Source organism: Tympanuchus pallidicinctus, unplaced genomic scaffold, assembly GCF_026119805.1.
Source record: "Tympanuchus pallidicinctus isolate F22 unplaced genomic scaffold, pur_lepc_1.0 scaffold2, whole genome shotgun sequence".
In the NCBI taxonomy this organism is placed as follows: Eukaryota; Metazoa; Chordata; class Aves; order Galliformes; family Phasianidae; genus Tympanuchus; species Tympanuchus pallidicinctus.
The window spans coordinates 18,574,666-18,597,765 of NW_026294721.1; positions in this window are offsets into that span (position 1 = coordinate 18,574,666).

The following is a 23,100-nucleotide window of genomic DNA, read 5'->3' on the forward strand; positions in this document are numbered from 1 at the left end:
TATTAGTTGTAAGCTCAGCGGGAACTGCAAAGCCCTACTTCTCAAAGAAACAATATTATTCCTTTGTACAATGCATATTCTTCAGAAGAAAGTAGAGAAACAAACTAGAGGTGAAAATGTGCCAGAATCTCATTCAAGATGCTGTTGACAAGACATTATTTGCACGTCAAGCGAAAGTCATGATCCCAGAATCTATTGAGTATCTTTCACTTGAATGAATTTGTATAGAAACAGGGTTTGAGCTTACTCCTCCTCTGTCCTATGAGCTGAAAAGTTCAGGAGTAGATTGTCAACAGAGTTTTCTACACTTATATAATAGAACATACTATTCTAAAAATTAAAACAAGAATATTGAAAATTAATAAGCATACATGAATATCATAGTAAAATGATCACTTCTTCTGTGTTTAGGAGCCAAAATTACCTACTCAAAGACCTTCATCTTGGTGGTCTTTGTTGATGGCATAGCAAGCAACGTTTGGTAGAAGTTTGAAACTGTTCACTTAGGCAGAGTTGGAACAACAGCAAGCCCTGACCTATCTAGTTGGAATGAATAGTCCTTTTGATACAAGTATTACAGCAGATGCAGAACACAGTTCTGGTCTTTTGAGTCATAAATTAAATGTACAAGAAACAAGGACAAAGAACAGTCATGGTGCAGTCCAGTTTCACTTAAATCTATCAAAGTATGCCAGGCAACAAGTAACAGAATCATTTTCTGTATGACAAAATGTTTTCCAATAAGGCACTAATAGGAATTTGAATATTCAGCACAAAAGTCACCACAATCTTTATCTCACAAAATACTCCACGGGGAGGGAAGGGGAGAGGAGAGGAGAGGAGAGGAGAGGAGAGGAGAGGAGAGGAGAGGAGAGGAGAGGAGAGGAGAGGAGAGGAGAGGAGAGGAGAGAAAAAGATGTTTTTCTACTTAGGCTTGAGATAACCTCCTATACCATTTGCATGCAGAAATATTTATTTGATGGCACATCATTACCTTTCATTGAGAAAGCTTAGAAAATTTCAAGACTTCACGCTTTATCTCTCATCTCTTCACATTCAAATACACCCTTTTTTAGCTTCAGCATATCAAACTCACAAGGTTCATTAAGCTATAACAATCTTCATAGAAAATTTTCCTCCTCACAGCCCTCTGTCAATTATGTTACAAGAAGCAAAGAAAGTTGACTGAATTACTGCATATATGCTCATTATTCAGATGTTTTTTTCCAGCTACATGACAACCAGTAAAAATACTTAAATCTTTGCCAAGCTAGGGAAAATATGGTGGTTTTGCAATAGATTGGTTTTGAGCTGGAAATGAAACTGATGACATGTTCTTGATTTTTCCTAATACTTTTTTTCCTTTTAGAAAATATATCCCAGTCTTAGGAAATAACAGACAAAGAGACAATGCTTCTGCTAGAAAATACGTAAAAATACCCTGCAATTCAAGAATTCAAGATATAAAAAAATCAAGCCTTTTTACTAGTATATAAAAGAATGAGAACAAGACAGAAAAAGTAACAGCCATTTTTCTCCTTTTCCGTAAAGGGAAACATTTTAAAAAGGTAAGAATAATTTCACAATTCATTTATTAAAAATCTATTTTTATTGAACAAGATTTTTCAGTGGCTGAGAAAGCAAAGCACAAGACTCATCTCAACTGGATACTTAACCAGATTGTAAAAGTTACCTAGTCACTTCAGTGTTGATGTAAATGGTATAACTAACAGACCTGTAAAGGAGCTATTTCCATAAGTCATCTGAAAAGCTCACATACATTATGAGAAGCAAGCAATATTTAAATGGAGAAGTAAAAAAAAAAAAAAATCTGAAGTGGAGTTTCCAAACAATGTCTTCGCTATGGACCTGATAATGATCCTCTTCAGAATTATGCTGGTAAAACTTCCAGGCACATAGACGATTCAGTAAGAGTAGGGGAAGAGAAACTAAGACTTCAGAGTGGTCTGTGGGGTTATTGCAGCTTCTGATTATTGCATGCTGAAATGAAAATGTGATCACTTAAAAAAGAATGGACATGACTTTCTTATTATGGAGACTAATTTCAATTTCTACATAAGGTAGCTCTGCATGAATTCTGTTTGAGTTGCATGTCATATTGCTATACCTTACATTCAGAACATTTTCCTTGTTGATACTCAGTTTGAAATTTTGTTCTAATTCAAATTAAAATTTGAAATTTTTTTATTTTCCATCCTTATTTCACATGACTTAAAATATTTATAAACATCACATCTTCTTTGATGTTCATTTTATCTGCCTATATATAAAGAATATTTATGTCCAGGAAAGGATTAGTTTCATAGAGTTGAGAAGTTATAGTGCATGAAAATAATATTCTGCAGCTTAAGACGAGGATTTAAAAGTCCCGGAGGGCACACCCTCCCTAGTGAGAAACACAAGCAGCCTTGCAAGAATGGACAAGTAGAAGGCTGAGCTATTCAACGATTTTTTTTGCCTCAATCTTCACTAGCGACTGTTTTACACACAGCCCTTGAGTAGATGGTTCAGAAGGTGGGATGTGAGGCAGTAATGCCCCTCTTGCTATAAGCAAGGATCAGGTTCGTGTCTATTCGAAGAACCTGAATGTCTAGAAGTCTATGGGTCTCACTGAAATACATGAGTCCTGATGAAATTGACTGATAATAGTCACCAGGACACTCCTGATGGTACTTGCGAAGTCATGGCAGTCAGGTGAAGTTTCTGGTGACTGGAAAAAAAAGCAATATCACTCTCATTTTTAACAAGGGTGGAAATGATGACCCAGGATACTACTGAGCTGTTAGCTCACCTGATTGCCAAGGAAGATCATGGAGCAGATCTTCCAGGAAGTTATATTAAAGCATATGGAAGAGAGGGAGATCATATGTGTTTATCAGCATGGTTTCACAAGGGCGGGTCCTCTCTGACCAACCTTGTTGCCTTTTATGATGGCATAACTGTGTCAGTGGACAAGAAAACAGCCCCTGATGTAATCTATCTGGAATTCATAAGGTCTTTGATATGGTCCCTCTTCATCCGTCCATACGGTCCACCCTTTTCTTCAAATTGGAAAGATTTGGATTTGATGAGTGAACTGTTCAATGGATGATGAACTGATTACGAGACTGTATCCAAATAATGGTGGTCAGTGGCTCAACATCCAGATGGACATCAGTTACAAGTGGTGTCCCTAAGTGTACCAGTACTCTTAAACATCTTTAAGAATGACATCAGTAGTGAGATTAATGCAAGGCTGCAGATGAGACAAAACTGTAGTGTAGTCAACTCACCTGAGGGATGGGATGCCATCTAGAGAGATCTAGAAAGGTTTGAGCAGTGGGCCCAGGTGACCTCCCAAGTTTCAATAAATGCAAGTGCAAGGTCTTGCACCTTGGTTGTGGCAACCCCCATTATCAGTACAAGATGAGAGATGTCAGGAAGGAGCAATGCCCTGCCAAAATATAACCTGGGGGTATTGATGGATGGGAACCTCGACATGAGCCAGCAATGTGCCCTCACAGCCCAGAAAGCCAACTGTATCCTGGGCTGCATCCAAAGAAGTATGGCCAGCAGGTCAAGAGAGGTGATTTTTCCCCTCTACTCTGTGCTGGTGAGACCTCAGCTGAAACACTGTGTTTGGATGTGGAATCTTCAGTACAGGAGAGTGTGGACTTATTGGTGTGTGTCCAGAGGAGGGCCACAAAAATGATCCAAGGGATGGAACATCTCTCCTACTAGGATACGCTGAGAGAACTGGGACCACTAAGCCTGGAAAAGAGAAGGCTCCAGGGAGACCTGATGCTGGATTTCAGGAACATTTTCACACATCTGTTGTTTACACTTGTGCAACACATACTTGAAATACAAAATATTGGTGCAGAAAAAAAAATGGCTACAAAGTAAGATGTTTTATTAAAAATATAAAAATCCTAACATTACACGAAGGACATTATAGTGGCAAAGGTTGCTCAACACAGCATGTAGAATAGAAGTAGTTGGGCTACATCATTGCATTCTTGTTCTGCATGATGCTCCTTTTGCTACAGCTGTCACTGAGAGGCAGAGCATGACCAACAGATTCTAACTAGCAGAGGAAAAGGCTGGAAAAATTCAGATTTTGACAACCATAACATCCTGGAAAACTCTTGGAAAATTGTTAAAAAAAAACTTCACAGTTTGTGCAATCAATAAATACACAGACATTATAATTAAGAAATATACAGGAAAGTCAGGCTTAACAGGCAATCACACTAAAGAAGAATGGATAGAAAGCTTATTCTTGTCCTGGGCTCATTGAGAAGACTCCAAAAGGAGCAATCTCCAAAAGAGATCCTTCTTCAGTTGTAATCAGCTCCTAAATGGGGTCTAGGAGAGGCTCCACCACATCTGATATCACATGAGAATGGTCTTCACCTGTGCTCCCAAGGCTGTCTCATTGCTCACCTCAGGTGGTCAATCAGAGGTGATTCAGCAGTTCCCATACACAGTTAAAGGATTATGTGAAGTGCAGTTACGGGAAAAGTCATTCTTCAGTTCGTATTTTGTTCTTTTCTCCAGCAAGTCAGAGAGTATGAGATTAAAGGCTCTTTCCCTATGTTTTCTTCACATGACAAAACTTCCTTCTGTCCTTTCTATTCTTCATAAGTGGCAAAATGACTCCTTGTGTTAAGCTGCACTTAGCCTCTTTGTCAACACAAACCTCAAGTTTGAACTAAATGTTTTCTCAGAGTGACTTGTAAGTGGATTCTTCAGACACATGTAAGAAGAAATATAAATGAAAAAGTGCAATAGAAGCATGATAGGTTTCATGCGTAGGCTGAAATATAGTAATCTGAAAAAAATATTTAAGACTTTTATGATGCGGTAATTAGAATTGCTAACTGTAATGCAGCCTATCCTGAAGTCAAAATTCCTCTGACTTTTAATTGAAGATCTAAAAGATTTGTTTTGGATCAGCAATATTCTGACTTCATCATTTTAAATAAGCTTCACTTTTACTATCCCTAACAATTTATATACTCACCTCCTTATTATGGATGAATTTGTATGTATTGTTCAGGATTTCAATCCTTAGTAATACTTTTTATAACCTAATTTAAAGCGTGTTCAACTTATTATTATTGTGAATGGATTTACATACTGCACTTCACTTATAGTTATCTTCACATTTTGGTAGGCTGCTAAGTGTTTTCCATGTTCTCTCCTGTCATGTTTGGACATCTTGGTGAACTGTGACTTTATAGAATTAAATAGCATACTCCAAACTTCATCACAACATATACCATCACAAGATTCCTTACCACTGTGCTTCAATTAAAAATATATGTATACCCCTAAAAAAATAAATGCAAATGTGTATAAGGGAAATAAATATATGTGGTTAAATATTACTTCTACTACAATAAAAGATCACAATCCCATTCCATTTCAGACATAGAGGATGTGTCCTGCTATTCTAGAGAATTTATAAAATAATTCCATTCATAGTCTTTTCAGTATTCACTTCTCTCATGTCACAATACATTCTTGTAACTGATAATCTAAATTTAGTCAGAAAGTTTGTCCAGGTTTGTTATTGTAAATGTTGCCTTTCAACTTTAAGTAATCCTATTCTCTGGCGTTTATTTCTAGAGAGCAAACATGTCCTCTCCCACGTTTCACTTTACTAAGCAGACAGTGAGCATGCAGTTTCCTTCCATAAAATAAGATTTCCATTTTTCTATTCATTTTTATCTACACTCTATTTTAAAAAATAACTAGAACTGTGTAAAAGTTTCTATATAAGATTTAACAAATGCCATGTAAAATGTCATTACTACTTTCTTTTCAGTAACAAAAATACCTTTTCTTATGTGTTTGCCTACCTCCACCCTTGGAAACTCTTAGTCATTATGTAATTCTTTTGAATATTAATTTCCTCAACTTCTGATGTTTTTGACTGGAAAATCTACTTTACAACAGACATTATTGTTATTAGTACTTAAATGTATGATCATCTATATTTCATTCCACTTCTAAGATCATCTAATACTATTTGTCATATATTCTGAACTTCTTCTATATTTATGATAACTTTCAATTTTCAATCATCAGAAAATTTCACAAACACCTTGTGGCTTTTGCTGAACATTAATGAAAATCAAATGACTTCCTCAATGATCCTTAAAGATAAAGGTAATCTCATGGATAAAGTCTGCTTACCTTTCCAAAAACTCTGAAAGGTATCTTACCAAATAATTATAAGGAAACTGAGCAGTACTGGCATAAAAAATATTTTCAAGATTAGATTATTGACAGAAAGATAGGAAATTAAGATAGGAAGAATCAGTTCAAAAAAAGGTCAGCTACTGGAGGCCTGCAGTGAGATGTTAGTAACAAGATATATGACCTGTGAAAAATTTCAAATACAGCTTAGCAGAAAGGTAAGAAGCAGAGTTTGTTCTAGACAGTAAGGATAAAATGTGATTGTAATTGCAGGAGGATCTCACAGAGAGTAGATAGTAAAACAGCTGATGAGGTTCAGTATGAATAAACACAAAAAAAGGATAGAAATTACACAGTTCTAACTTTTTTTACCAAATGATCACTCTTGATTGACAGTCCACTCACAAGGATTGTTTTCTGAAAGCAAGTATCACGAAAACATTAGCTCAGTACTCAATAACAGTCATAAAATCAAATCAGGTATTAGGAGTTAGGAAAAAAAAACCTCCTGGTTTTTCCACCTTACGTATCCAATATTCTCCTACATTTTGCGCACTGTGTAAACTAATGTTTCACTCTTCACTCTCTGAAGTTCAGAGAATGTTAACAAAAGTGATCAAAGATATAGAAAAGCATTCCTGTTTTACTATTCAAATTTTTAGTGTGGGCAAGAGGAGATGCATCATAAATATTGTATATACACATAGCAAACAATTTTATTGTTCATTAAAAGTGAATGATGTCATCAGAATAAAACAAGCAAAAATAATACCAGCAATCATAATCTAAATGAATACAGAAAGCCTCATTAATAATAGCAACATTAATGCCCGTACAGGAAAACTTAAAATTATCTTTCCTCTGCCATTACAGCCCTTTAATATCTCTCTGGGTGCTAAGGTCATTGTTGATAGGTCAGATTAATGGTTGAACTTGATGATCTTCAATTTCCTATTCAACCCATATGATTCTATGTTTCAATTCTATGACTTACCAGTCTTCCTCAAGAAGGAAATATGTGGGATCACAAGGAACTGTCAACACCATTCTTCTTCAATGTTGGAGTCAATTTGGATATTATTTTCTATGTTTTCCTATCACATCTTTCTTTTCTCAGGTTCTCGGCTAAAAGCTTAAATTTGCCCAGTATTTCATGGTACATTCACAAGTTACTGACAAATTGAGTTCTACCGTATCCCTGACCTGTCCTGTGAGCCAGCCTTAGCTGTGGGCTGACACCCCAGATTGGCCTCAGTTTTTTCTCTGCCTCCACATCCCTGTCTGTCATACAAAAGCTGTACCTTATCCTAGTTGCCCTCACCAGGCCTGATCATGACCCCAGCACTGGCCTCAGCCTTTCACCTCCCTGACAATGTCTCCTTCTAGTCCTGGTCACTATCACTAGATCTGATCCTAACTCATGTTCTTGGCACAACCTTGGATTTGCTTCAACATGACAGCAAGCTGGGCTTTGTACTCACTTTGGCTACTGCTTCTGTTTGTCACAAAGCAATCTCAAGAGAGGGAATTTCACTTAATTAAATTCATTGCCAATTATCAGAAACTTTACTCGTTTAGGTATGAAGAAACACGAAAGACAAATACTTAAGCAAACAACTTTTCTATTTCTTCCCCAGGCTCACACCTGTGCCAATACCTGTCCTCCTCCTTAAATATACATATTTCTTCATGGAAGAAATTGAACTCATTACAACAAGGTATTGCAAAGACCAGAATCTTATTAACTGTTAAGGGAAGAAGGCATTCAATGAGAGTGACAAATTAGATTTTATACATGGCCTGGGCTGCCCAGAGATGAAAAGAGAATCTGAGAAAGAGTTAGGATGAAGCATCTTATGTTGACTGTGCTCTTGTTCTTCCCTAGGTAACTATATGGTCACTGTTGAAGACAGTGGAAACAGGCCTTCAGTCACTACTACTATATATGTTCTTATATTCTTATATTTTTATATTCTGAGGCTACTAACTGCTAACCAGCTGATTCTCAACAACCATACTGAAATCACTACTTGAACACTACTTGAACTTGAAAGAATGGAATTTCCTTTCCTGGGACCAAAAATAGGCCATCTTTAATTCTACACCAACTCCATCTGAGAATATTTCTTTTTCAGTCCAGTTCTGCCCTGTGCATGGATGTCCTCTTCATTACTGTGCACAATTCAAAGTACCACAATAGTAAGAAGGAAATAAAACTATTAGACATGTCTAAACAAGGGAAACAGAGATGGTGACAGGTCTAGGGGGCAAGACTGATGAGTTTTTGATAGCAATTACAGGAGTAAGTTAATTTTATGATATTGATGATCTCTAATGTTTTCTCGTACTTTACTTTTTATTTCTGTAAGATTTCTCAGTGATGGAGTTAAACAGGGTCTATTTATAAAGTTTTAATGGTATAGTATAGCATGCATGACCTGTTCAGTCACTTTCTTTGCCTATATGTAGAATCCCCAAATTCCCAGATACTAACCTTGGAAACAGAAAGAAGGGCATACACAGCTGAATATTTGAGAGTAATTGGAACTAAGAGCACTGTTCATTGTCCCAGATTTCATTCATGTTTGGTCTTCTTAAACGTTTAAAGGATTATTTTGAAGAATTTTTTTATTTTACTTTCTGGTTAATGTAGCATAAACTGTCTGCATAAACACAAATCTCATAAATGAACTTCTTCTCTAATTCAAGGCAAAGTAAAAATGATCCCCATTAAGGGTTTTTACTTTGCACTTAAATGAACTGAAAAACTTTCAAATCATTAGTCATCATGTCTTAGATGATAGGCAGTAAATTAATGGGAGCAGCTGTCTATTATAATTCAATCCCAGCTGGAACATCTATATGTACTTTGATTTCCTACAGCTAAAGATCTAACTAGGAAAATATTAGATTTAAGCACAGTAAGAATGTATAATAAAATTTATGCAGTGGTGTGTGCATCTTGTTGTTACATTATAGCGTGCCTTTAGATACTGAAAGGCTGCTATCATTTCTTCTTGGAGCCTTCTCTTCTTCAAGCTAAATACCCCCAATTTTCTCTGCCTGTTCTTGTAAGGGAAGTGTTTCATTCATTGGATCATTTTTGTGGCCTCCTCTGGACAGGCTCCAGCAGGTCCATGTTTCTCCTTTACTAAGGATTCCACATCTGGACATAAGTGAGGTCTCACCAGCATAGAGGAAAGGGCACCCCCTCTCTCGATCTGCTGGCCACTTTTCTTTTGACGAAACCCAGGATATGACTGGCTGCTTCATGTCCAGTTTACCATCCACCAGTACCCCTAAATACTTTTTGTCAGCATTGTAATCAATCCTTTCATTCCTCAGCTTGTGTTGATAATGGGGGTTGCCACGGCCTAGGTGTAAGACCTTGCACCTACATTTATTGAATGTCATGATGTTCACCTTGACCTATTTTTTAAACCAGTCTAGCCTTCTGGGTGGTACCTCATCCATCAGGGACACCATCCATGAGGGACACCACTTGTCACTGACCTCCATCCAGAAGTTGAGCCATTGACCACTACTCTCTGAGTATGATACTGCAACCAGTTTCACATCCATTGAACTGTCCACCCACCAAATCCATATTTTTCCAATTTGGAAAGAAGGATGTTTTAGAGGACTGTGTCAAAGATGCTACTGAATTCCAGACAGATGACATCACTATCTCTTCCCTTGTTCAATGTAGTCACATCATCATAGCCAGTCACTAGATTGGTCAGGCAGAACTTGCCCTTTGTAAAGCTGTGCTTGTTGTCTCATGTCACCTCCTTCTCTTCCATGTCCCTTGGCATAGCTTCCAAGAGAATTTTTTCCTTGATCTGTGTGGCACATAGGTGAGGATGACAGGTAAGCAGTTCCCTAAGTTGTCCTTTCTACTCTTCTAAAAATGAATGTGATATTGCCTTTTTTCTACTCACCAGGGACTTCACCTGACTGCCATGATTTTTCTCACATCAGTGAGAGTGGCTTGATTGGCTACATCAACCAGATTCCTTAGGACTCTGGGACACATCTCATTAGGATCTATAGAAGATAAATGTTCAGGTTCTTCAAGTTGTTGATCTTCGTTTTTGTATGGTAAGATTTTCTTATTAACCTAGTGAAAGAGAAATGTAGATGATCAAAGAAAAGCAACATTTTTGCTCTTCTGTAGGCCACATTCTGCTACTAGTTTTTATTTTCGGTAGAAAAATAAAATTCCTTCGTATTGAGCAAGGCCAACTAAGTAAGATAGTTTGGCTATCAATAAGATGTCATTCTTCTGAAGAAGAAAAGTATTCTAAAAATCTATGTTGATTTCTTAATAATTGTTCATTAGAAAGGGATCAGTCTGTGGACTTCCACCAAAGGCAAAAAGATGATAATTTCATCCAAGCTCAAAATGCAGAACTATCCATCTCCTGGAATACAAGATACAGTTCAAATCTTGAATCCATTCTATAGAAATGTACCCAGTGGCTCTACAGTAATATTCAATCACTGATCTTCTTTGATCAATCCTCTTTAGATGTAGGGCCCTGCTTCTCTTTGACATAAGAATTTTTCAAACTTCTCTCATGCCTTGCTGACTCTGGACGAACAGGTTAAAAGCTAGTGGCTCAGAGAATCACTTCAAATAAGGAAACAGCATTTAGGAAAATATGTTGATTTGAGACATGTTGATTTAGAAAAGAGTCTCTAAATAGCTCTCAGAGATAGTCAGGTGTCTTGAATTAATGTGAAGTTGGAATATGAAGCCACCCCTGTTATGCAGAAAAAGCTAAATGGAACTCCAGTTGATTACAAAAAAGACATCTGACTCAGAATCTAGTTCAAAAATATTTTCCTAATTTTAGATTTTAACATTTAGATACATTTTTAGTATGCATCATTAAATAAAGTTCAGAAGGAATTCTAGCAGCAGAGTGAAGAACAGATTTCCTTCTTAACAAAATGTTCTAACTAGTGGGCTACAGAATCATACTTCCTTATGTTTGTTTTCTTTTTCTCACTTTATCTCCTTCTCTCGTTCTTTTCTCATGAGTCTTACGTATTATATCAACTATATAATGACAAATTAAATAAGAGAGTTGGAAAATGCACTCTCTTTTGTATTTCTCTTTCTACTTCCCTTTGTTCCAGACTACATGCTGTTGATTAAAGCAGTGAGTAGGGGATGAAAGTGAATCTGTATGTCTGAATTTTCTCACTCCAAAAAGGTAAGTAGGCTGACAGTAGCATGTTTGGAGACAGATTTCAATCCATCTGCATATTATATAAAAAGGCAGCCTTCTTTCTGGGGATTACCTTCCAAAAATAAAGTATATTTTAAAATAGAATATACAAGTTCTCTCTTCCAGTTAGTTGCTTGTGATATAAGACATACATAAAAATGCTTCCCACATTCATTCAATTGACTTAATGAAAGGAATATTTGAATCTTCAGTTTTCTTTAGATGTTAGCAAGCACTGAGGCATGTTCAGTATGGGGCAACCCTTGGCCTCTTCTCACAGATGCCGCTCCTGCAATTTTACTGCTGCCAATATCTTCTAGCATACATTCAGTACAATTGGATTTACTTTCCAGATAATAGTATTTACACCAGTGACTTATATTGTATCACATGATCCAGCACTGTGCTTTTGTGTCTAAAAGGCCAATGGTATCCTGGAATGCGTTAAAAAGAATGTGGACAGCCAGTTAAGGGGGCCTATCCTCACATTCTACTTTGCCATGATGGGGCCATATTCAATGTACTGTGTGCAGTTCTGGGCTCCTCAGATCAATAAAGACAGGAAACTTCTAGGGAGAGCACAGAAAACAGCTACAAAGATGATTAGGGGCCTGCTGCATCTCTCTTATGAGGATGATCTGAGACCTGGAACTGTTCAGTCTGGAGGAGACTGAGGGGGGATCTTATCAGTGTTTGTAAATATATAAAATGCAAAAGTCAAATGGGTCAGGATCTTTTCAGAGGTACCCAGCAACAGGGAAAAAGCGAAGGGCACAAACAAACACAAAAAGTTGCATACGAATATGAGGAAAAATATTTTTACCTTGAGGGTGACAGAGCTCTGGAAAAGGCTGCCTAGAGAGCTTGTAGTCAGCTTCTCTGGAGATAATAAAATTTGTCTGGATACTTTCCTGTGTAACCTACTTCAGAAAACCAGCTTTAGAAGGGGCTTGGATTAGGTGGTCTCCAGAGAACACTTGTAACCCCTATGATTTTGTGATTCTGTGTCCTATCATTGCCTTTGTCCATTCACCATACTCATTTGCATTTCACTTGTGTTGGACATTTCTGCTTTCTCTGACTTTAATACATAGATTAACACAGTAAAAATAGGATTTCCTTTTACAGCCCGTACAAGAAAACATAAAATTATTTTCATCCATTAAGCGTTAATTTAGGATTGTTTAAAAGATGTGGAATTGCGTTTTTGGTTGATGGTAAGTTAAGGGAAGCATGCCATGGCCACCAGAAGGACCAAAAAATACCCTGAGATGCATCAGGCACAGTGTATCTAGACAGCTGAAATAAGTCATTGTACCCCCTTATTCTGCCCTGGTGCAGCATTATGTGCAGTTCTGTGTGCCACAATAAAAGAGGGACATAAAACTATTAGAGAGCATCTGAAGGAGGGCAATCAAGATTGTGAAAGATCTAGGGGACAAGACGTATGAGAAGCAACTGAGTCATGTGGTTTTTCCAGCCCAGAGGAGATTAAAGGAGCCCTTACAGCAGCCTACAGCTTCCTCATAAGGGGAGTGGAGGGGCAGATTCTGAACTCTTCTTGATGGCATGAAGCCTACTAGAGTTCAAGAAACATTTCGACAATGCTTCTTGGACATACGGAATTGGACTTGGTGTTTTAGGTCCCTTCCACCTTGGGATATATTATGATTTTATAAACTATTTTAATAGAGTTTATATAATTTTACACAAGCATAAAGAAGATCTGAACAGAACTGCAGAGTGGAATTCACAGTGAGCTTGTATACAAAGCAAAATCATCTTTATTTACTGTATATTATATTTATTATTTTACTGTATATTTACTGTATATTTACTGTATATATACTCTGTATATATTATTATTAACTGTGGCCTTTCATTATCAGGCTCTTGAATGAAAGCGAACACAGCTCTGCAGTTCTCATACTGGAGATAGTATCCACTGTCTCTCATTGAATCTGGGGCACATCATCTTCTAGCCTGCAATAAGTGTGCAGTTTTTTAGAAGCTGTGCTGCCAAATGAAGAAACTGAGGGAAGTGATCAGCAGACTGCACAGCATCAGAGAAGATGAAAAAGAAAACTGCTACTTCTTCATTCAGATCTGCAGCTGTAAGAACCAGAATCTTTAGCTGGAGAGGAAAAGTAGATAGAGCTTGTGCATACCAAAATGGATTGTGATCTCATCATAATAAAGGCTAGAAACTGGTGAATTCTTTCACTGGCTGGAAGGTGCCCCACGCTATAACTTCCAGCTACAGAACTGGATCGATGCCTCATAGATTTTGAGCTGGGACTGCCTTCAAACAAAGCATCACTGCCAGTGCCACCTGAGCCACTAAGTATCATGAAGAGTAAGTGCGGTTATTGTGGAAAAAGACTATACCTGCAGGGTTTGGAGGCATCCATCTGACAGCTTGATTTGAGTACAGATCATTCAGGGATGAGTTTAGTTGAATCTGACAAGAGATGTAAAAGGAAACAAGAATAAATTAAGACAAAAAAGGAAGACCAGGCAAAATGCGGGCTTGCTGCTGAATGGGGCTGGAGCTCTGGTGACAAATGACACAAAAAAAGACTGAGGCACTTAATATCTTACTTCCCTCAGTCTCTAGTGAGAAGATTCCTTCAGTATTCCTAGCTACCCAAAACCAGGGAGAAAATGGAGCAAGGAAAACTTACTTTGGGGGACAAAAGTTAGGGGATGCTTAAACAAGATGGCCATATGTAGTTTTGTAGTTTAGTGCTTATACTTTTACTACACAGGATTGAGATCTGGATTTTTCATCCAGTGATAAAAAAGTAGAGTCAGATAAGACTAACACTGATCAGCAACTTCATTCAGAACAAGCAGAATCAATTACTGGCACTAGCCACATATTTCTGGAGAAAAACCTTAAATAATTTAAAATGGTCTCAATAACCTTCTATTTTTTCAGTACTACCAACATATGGAATTTACTGTGTCTGTACTTTATCTTTCCTAACCTATTTCAGCAGTAGGTCATGCTTTTTGTCACAAAATCTTTCCGTATCCAATTAAGTGTTTAATCTGAAGTTAATAAATATACTGATTTTTTACTTTATAAAAATTTATTTTCTTTAAATCCACTCAGTGATGCCATGTTAGAAAATTTTGTGTGGTCTTTTAGAAAGACTAGTGTAATGTTTCATTTCCTTTGCCCCACAGATGATCATTAATGAGCAGTAAAATAATTCTAACTGCCACAATTTCATAGAATACTTCTAAACCTTTCAAAGGCAAGCCACAAAATGCAGTTATTCTCTCTCTTACAAGTATCTGATTGCCAGTGTTCTCACATCTCTAGATCCCTATAATTATCTGCAATAATTTGTTATCTTATTTGATTATGAATCTGAGTGTTTTTCTCTCATGTAGAAATATATATAAAAATATGGACCTATTACCTCATCCAGTGTAATAATTACTAAATTTTATTTTGTGTAGCGGTGCAACAACATTTAAAGGTTCAGTGAAAAAATTACTCTACTTGTCCAAGATAGAATAATTGCTCTTACAAATTAACTAACCTCCTCCCTCATGAGTAAAAAATCTGTGTAATTGATTATCAGTTTATACACAAAAAATTAATATCATCTGCTCAACAATTATTCCAAGATGTTTGCAGTAGCTCATGTAATTTGTCTGAATTTTAAATGCGAAACAACATTAGTGAGACAGTAGCATATTGAGCATATCATTTAATAAATAACTATTTTTGAAAAGTACTGTCAGGAGTATTACCTCTAGTAAAAAATGCATATGATATATCACATAAAAATCATAGACATCACCTAATTACACACTGAAATACTGTTATGTTTTATTTCACTTGTTTCTTTTTTTAATTTATAAAATGTCCTATTTAGAAAATGTAAGCATGCAGTAAGTCTTAGTAATTCGATGTATGCATATATGCTGGAGTAAGTAATGAGTTTTTGAAAACTCATTTACATGAAAGAAATTAAGGGTTTGGTTACATGGAGTGTGATTCAAACAGAATTGAGATATTAAATTTCAAATTATACTTTCTAAATTCCATGTTTACATATTCATCTGTTAAGTAAAGTTGTTTTCCTTCCACTTGAGAAAATGAGGATTTTGGTGACATAGTTTTCCCTATTTCTGTGATAAGCAATTTTTAGAATGCTGCATCAGGAAGATTTTCTAAGTTTTCTAAGGTCTAAGAAAATTGAAACATATCTATTTCTCACTAGTGCTCCATCTACTGTTGTTCTTACAGTAAGAAATAAGGTTATAATTTTCTCTTTTTTTTTTTCTCTTTTTTTCTCAGAGGAGCATATAACAAAAAAGAAGATATGTATACATGAATACAAGCAGGTTCATGAATCTACAAGTTTAGTTTGGGTAATTTAGTTACAAGTGGAGAGCCAACATATGAGTTCCTATTCTTTATGTATTCAGCATTAAGTAATCATTGGACAAAAATCAGAAAGAGTCATGTCCTATCAGAACAGATGGGAGGTTTCCAGCCTTTTGACATTTTACGTTCATTTTTTATTTGGGAAGTGCCTTAAGGTAGATGGTGAATAGTCTAAAAAGAAGTTTAGAGACTCATACTTACTTTTCACCTTGTTCTGTGGAGTAATCAGTATTTAATTATTTCATGCAAGACAAGAAATGTGTCAGCTTTCCTTAAAGCTGCTAGTTAGTTATATTTAGTGCTAAGAGAATTCTGCTAGCACCAGATTTAATTCTTCAGAGGCAGAAGAACTTAAATTGTCTTACTTGTATTTGAAGTGTTCTAACTTGTGTACAAAAAGAAGGTAGTAAATTTATATATTATTTATCTGTGATCCAAAACTGCAATGACTGACTCTATAACACTACTCAAGTTTATGAAATTCAGCCACAAGCCCTATTTGGTTTGATAAGAAATATCAAGATTTTCTCTGTTCCTGTTTATACAACACAGTTAACCACGAAGAGATTTTCCATTCAGAGATAAAGAAAATAAAATTTCATTCTACGTAAAGAGATTTTTATTATTTTTTTAGTAAAAGACAGGAATATTTGATAATTACTACTGTTATTAATCATTTGTTTCACTTCATGTAGGAAATACATAAAGAAAAGAAATAAAGTCTACCAAAGCTTAACTAACATTACAAGAGTATGTAAGCACATATAAAAGCACACATAAATACATACAGAAACTATTTTGTAACAACTAAATTGCAGCTAGGTATATAAAAAGTGTATTAAGAAAAATCAGATTTTATCTTTCTCTATAGATCATTAGTTTAAAAATTAGTAAGTTTTTACTGTATTCCTCAAAACACAGAGTTGGAAATATGAGCTAAATTCCTTTAGTCATTATTGATGTTTGCCATCATGTCTGACCTTATCTGAGATATCTTGTGAGTGTAAACTATGAAGTTTGTATGTGATAAAATTTCACAGTTGGGTTTGAACATTTCCCAGTGAGGAATTGAACTAGGCCTCACAACAATTTAGTAACTTGTCAGCTAAACATAGACAGTCATTTACTATTTGTAATAAATCTTGTATTAAAATTGTCTATCCATTCATATTGTAAGTAGTAAATTTAGATCAAAAGACAGTAAGCTGTTCTGTAAATAATGCTAAATACCTTCTTTCTTATGTTAGGGAATAACAAATAAAGAAGAGAGAGTACATGATTATTAAGCAAACTAACTTCTAGAATGAGACATAAATTACAGACACATTAAGATCTGGAATCTTATGCGAAGGTTGAAGGACTGTGTAACTGATACTGTCGTCTTCTTCAAGTCCAGTGTTATGTATACCTGCCAGTTACAGGAAGCATACATGGAAATGTACATTCTGTATATAATTTATAGAACTTATGTGGCTAAATGTTAATTGGCTAAACCTTGAACATTCTCTGAGTAGATAATCCAAAATATTTTTGGGAGATAGGAGCTGGTATTCAAAAGACATAAAATATCATGTCTATGTTACAATGCTAAACAAAGCTGGGACTTTTTTTCTGCTGAGGTCAACTAGGGAAATATCTCACATTAACACTGTTCAATTCTCTTACTCTCCCAAACAGTTTAATGTCATTCAGGAATTTTCTCTGCCCTTCGTTATCTCCAGAACTGTGCCAGTGAACAGTCTGTACAGCTGATACATGTCAACTGCACAAGAGAAAAATCATATCAGAAATCATTCCAATAATATCAAAATCCAAAGAAAATTCTCTGAATCCAGAAATGTTCTTTGCCTGTTTGATTTTCTAGAATTTTCTTCTAGTGACCTTGCTTCATTAGCAAGAAAAATCCTTTGACACACATCAAGGTCATAGAAACTTAACCAGCACCCTGAAAGTGCTGAAAGGCATGCAAGATTTTTTGCTCTCTGCTTAACTTAGAACAAAGTGTTCTCTCATTGGGTGCTGAAATAGGTTTTTACCTAATTCACTAACTTTTCAATTCAAAGATTCAAAGGCCAAAATATAAGCTGTTTCTCAAAGGAAATAGATCTTGATAACTCTACAAAACCTCCAAGTGGAGAATGACTATTTTCATTTCTGTAGAAAGAAAATAAATATAAGGACAAAATTAGAAATGATGACTTAGTCTATGTTTTCTATGAATCTCAGATGTTTTCCTTTCCTTGGAATTCCATCAAAAATGAATAAATGAAATCACTTAGATTCATGGAATCATAGGGGTGGAAGGAACATCTAGAGATCACATAGTCCAACCCCCTGCTAAAGCTGGTTCCCTATAGTAGCTTACATGGGAAAGCATTCAGACAGACTTGAACATCTCCAGAGAAGGAGACTCTACAACCTCTCTGAGCAGCTTGTTCCAGTGCCTCAAAGAAAAATATATATTTTTAGGTGTCTATGGAACTTCCTGTGTTTGTTTGTGCCCTTTGTTTTTGTCCTGTTGCTCGGAACCACTGAGAAAAGCCTGATCCCACCCATTTGATGGGATTTCTGCACCTCATATATTTCTTTTCTCCAGGCTGAACAGTCCCAAATCTCTAAGATTTTCCTTACAAGGGAAGTGCAGCAGGCCCCTAATCATCTCTGTAGCTGTTTGCTGTACTGTCTATAGAAGTTCCCTATATTTCTTGATCTGATGAGCCCAGAACTGAACACAGTACTCCAGATGTGTCCTCACCATGGCAGAGTAGAGGGTGAGGAGAATATCCATCAACCAGCTGCCCACACTCTTTATAATGCATCCCAGGATACCACTGGCCTTCTTGGCCACAAGTGCAGACTTGGGCATAATGCTGGTTCAGAAAGAGTAAAAAATGATGTGTATCACCAAAGAAGCAAAACTCTTAAGGAGTGAGGGAATAATATGGAGATATAGCAGAGTTGCATTCTACTGGACGTTTATATGAGCTGTGTTTTCCGGCCTTGACTAGGGTCAGGTATTCCAGATGGAAAAATAAATCTCCAGTAGAGGGAGAAAAGAAATCTATGTCATAAGTCACAAGTTATCCCCCCCACTTCCTGAATCTTGACCAGTAGAAAGAGTAGTTCATCAAATTGGGCATACTCACATGTCTGTTTGCTTTCACCCTTCTCCTCAGGGAGTAGCCCCAGTCACAGCCTACAGCCTGAGAATGTAGTGGTCACATGAACTACTTGGAGCTCAGTCTGGGTGGTTGCATAAGTCCCACCAATTGTTGGAAGAGCAGAAGCACAAGGCATGGCTTTTTGTCCTCACTGCCATAAAGACAACTGTGGTTATAGGTGGTCAGCTGATTCTGGCCAACTCTCATACACCCCTCTTGTGAGAGTGGTAGCTGAACCTCCAGCACCTCCACATGCACAGCACACACAGAACACACGTGGTATACACAAAGTCATAGGGAGCTGAGGCCCAGAAATGCTCTGAAGCACTCCCAGTACTTCACAAGCCTCTGCTGCTGCCACTTCCCACTGCTCTTACCTCTACTACTTCTGAAATCCAGTATTGGCTCTGTTTTGTTACCCTGGAAATTAGGGACAGAGATGGAGGTTCAACAGTTGCAAAGAATCAAAAAGGAATTGTAAGGATAGCAATGGCTTAGCCACTAAAATATCCTGTACAACAAATTTTCTACATTCCTCTAACAATCTTTGCTTCTCTTTAAATGATAGAGTTAGTTTCCACACACCCAGAAATCCTCTGACAGTTCATCGTAAGAACAAGTCTTTACACTTTTATTGCTTTAAATTCATATAAGCATTCAATAATCTAAGTGTTCATACCAATATAAATTTTAATGAAAATATATTAGGTAGAGTTGCACTGACACAGGCTGGTAAGCCTTACTGCTTCCTTAGCTTGCTCTCACACTGTTAGAAGTTTTTCTAGCTACATTCAAGACAAACTGAGAGGACTGGGATTTCAGAAAGCATCAAATCCTCTTTTTCCCTATGTGTCTCTTCTGTTGGAACTGCTTTTAAACTGAGGCCTTTTGTATTCATCTTGAAGCAATGCCTCTGTGCCCAATGTGCTCAGATCCTAACCCTAATCCACGGACTCAATTTCTGGTTTGACATCACACCTATCTTATCTCTATTGGTATTTTCTGATGGTCTGGTTGCTGAGCTGCCTCCAGCTGCTTCCCAGATTGGTGTGCCCTGTTTCCTTGTGGGAATGCTGGGATGACCTTTTGCTGGTGAGGATTCTGCCCTGCTGCCCATCCAATACGGATTCCCAACAGCCTCCAATTCCACAGAGAGTTCCTAGCCCACACTGCATCCTGACATTCCAGATAACTGATCTGGAACTATAACTAAAGTCTGAATTATCATACACATATATATAAATTAATAGGTAATACATGTCATATATGTATACATTGCTCCAAAAGTAATGCCTTATTGCAGTCCTGCAGTACTTGAGGGAAGCTTATGAACACAGTGGAGTGACTTTTTACACAGCATGATAGATACAGGAGAAAGAGGAGCAATTTTATATTGAAAGAGGAGAGATTTAGATTAGATGTTAGGCAGAAATTCTTTACTCAGAGTGGTGTGGCACAGGAAAAGGTTGCCCATGGATGCTGTGGATGATCCATCCTCAGGCCAGGTTGTTTGGGGACTTGGGCAGACTGATCTGGTGGGTGGTAACCCTGCCCATGGCAGAGGAATGGAACTAGATGATCTTTAAGACCCCTTCCAATATAAGCCATTCTATGATTTCATAATCTACCTCAATAAATTTATTATGATTAGGGTAAATCAGCATGGCTTCTGCAAAGGAAATTTGAGCCCCCCAATCTATTGAAACAGTGGAGCAGGTTCATAACAGGTTCATAAGGTTTATTTTGACCTTTAGGAAGCCATGAAAAAAGTCCTTCATGGAATATTTTATGAAAGCTTCCTGATCACGTCATGAAAAATAAAATATTGTAATGGATTATAAACAGATTTAGATACAGAAAACAAAGGATAAGAATAAATATTATATTTTCAGCATGACAAAAAAAGTTAGTAACTGGATTCCCTAAAGATCCATACCAGGAATGTACATTCTTGATAGATTCTGATAGAGAAAAGAATTAGAAGTGGAAGGTGGTGCTGTTTGCTAGGAGTACAGTGTTATTTAGCCAAGCTTTTATAAGATTTCCAGAAAAACTGACATTTACTTCCACAATTAGAATTTGGATTTAATTCCAATATATTTAGGTTATTAAAAACGCAAAGGAATAATTTCACATACACAAGTAACTTGCAGTCTTGTATTGGTACAATTTATAAAGTTAAGTTATTGCTATGGACTATTAAAAGAAAACTCACACTTGCTCACAGTAAAATTGAAAAATGTGTAACTAATCAGAAAAGGGCACTTAAAATAATAAGTATTGTCTGACATGTGATATCAATTTAATTTCCTAACAAAAAGGTATGTTAAAAAAGTATTACATTTTTGAGTAAGTCTGTGGTTTGTATCCTGTGATTTCAAGGTAGAATTGGGAAAAATCTTTCCATATTGCTAAATTCATATGGTTTATATATTGTATAGAATAATAGGTATGTTTTATAAATGCACATATAAATATGGATATTTGATTTTTTTCATTATGAAATATGTATTTCTGCATTTTTGGTGAGAATAGTTGAAATTTCAAATGCTATTATTTCTGTGGGTATAATTTTTATTGTATTATTCCTAAGAGACAAAATAATGAGTGTTACTGACCAAACTTATTATATCAAGTTATGTACTTTACATCAATGTATATATTTAATTATCCTCAAGTTGAAAAAATATTATTTTAATAAGCTAAAAATGTAACAAAGAAATTTTGTCTTGCTCTCCACAGCAATAATGGCAAGTTTCTGGACTGAATTTCCTAAGTGAACTGTGAAATAGTAGTTCTTAAATTTACTGAAAGAAAAAAGTTGACTTAGCAATATCCAGTGATATTTCCTTAGAACAAAATATACACATTTATAGAAAATATTTTTAATGAAGTAATATTAATGGTCTTACTTACGGACTAAACATAAATTGGAGGTAAATTCATTTAATAGTTCACTATGCAACTGTCAATGGAAGGAGCTATTAGTTGTACAGCTGTTTGATCTCACTGGTTTTTATGGAAGACGTTAAAATATGAATAATTTCACATTGTAGATTCTGTTATAGTTAGTCATTAATATAGTCTGTTAACCTAATTCATCCACTGCTGACAGTTGAAGAATAACACAAAATTGTATCCAAAATATTACCATTAGTGAGAAATTGAGTTAGAAAATCAAGAATATTTTTCATGACTCCAGATAGACAGCTACACTGCATTTTTCTGATATATGCATCCAGTCTGCCTATGTTGTGCTTAGGGCAATAGGCTGAATGGCCGAGAGAGCTTTTTAGTCTAACAAATTGATGAATTGAAATATTTGTGAGTTGGTTTGATTATTTTGAGTTATTATCTCTCAGTGATACTCCTCTATTGCACCAGTCTAGGCCTCTTTTTTAATTTCCCTCACTTTACATCACAGGCTTGCAGAACTCTTCTTGTTCACAGAACATGAAATATTCCTTATCTATACATATCTTTTTGTGTCTACATTTGCTTTCCTTAAATTCATGATCCTGATTTCTAAGATCACCAATAATAATAAAAACTCCCCTACTCATCTCACACGCCACAAGTGAATATGTGTAAGAAGAAACTCATTTTGTGTAAGAGACAGAAAAGCAGGATGTTTTTTTTTTTTTAAAGTTGCAGAAGGCTGTAGAGAAGAGTGTCTTCACTAATATTTTGTCACTGTGTGCTCTGAATGCAATGCACATTGCATTGACATCAGTCAGAGAAATAAAGCTCATAAAACCTCTCATCACTAGTTTATTTCAGCAACAAAAACTGCAGAGAATCTGCCAACAAAAATTGAATTCATATGCTAATTCATAGGTCTAAATAGATTCTGGAGTAAGAATCCATAGAATATTTTTTATTAGAATAGTGATCCTTTTTCATGTTCTGCTCAGTTTACGTACTAGATACATGATGCAGAGGAGGATGTGTCAGTAAAGCTATTATTACAAGAAACCATAAATGACATCTTAAAAATAATAATTCAAGCATTTCTTGTCACTGGGCCATATTCATATCCAGGTGCCAATGTACATTCATGCATGTACATTTATACATAAACTTTTAC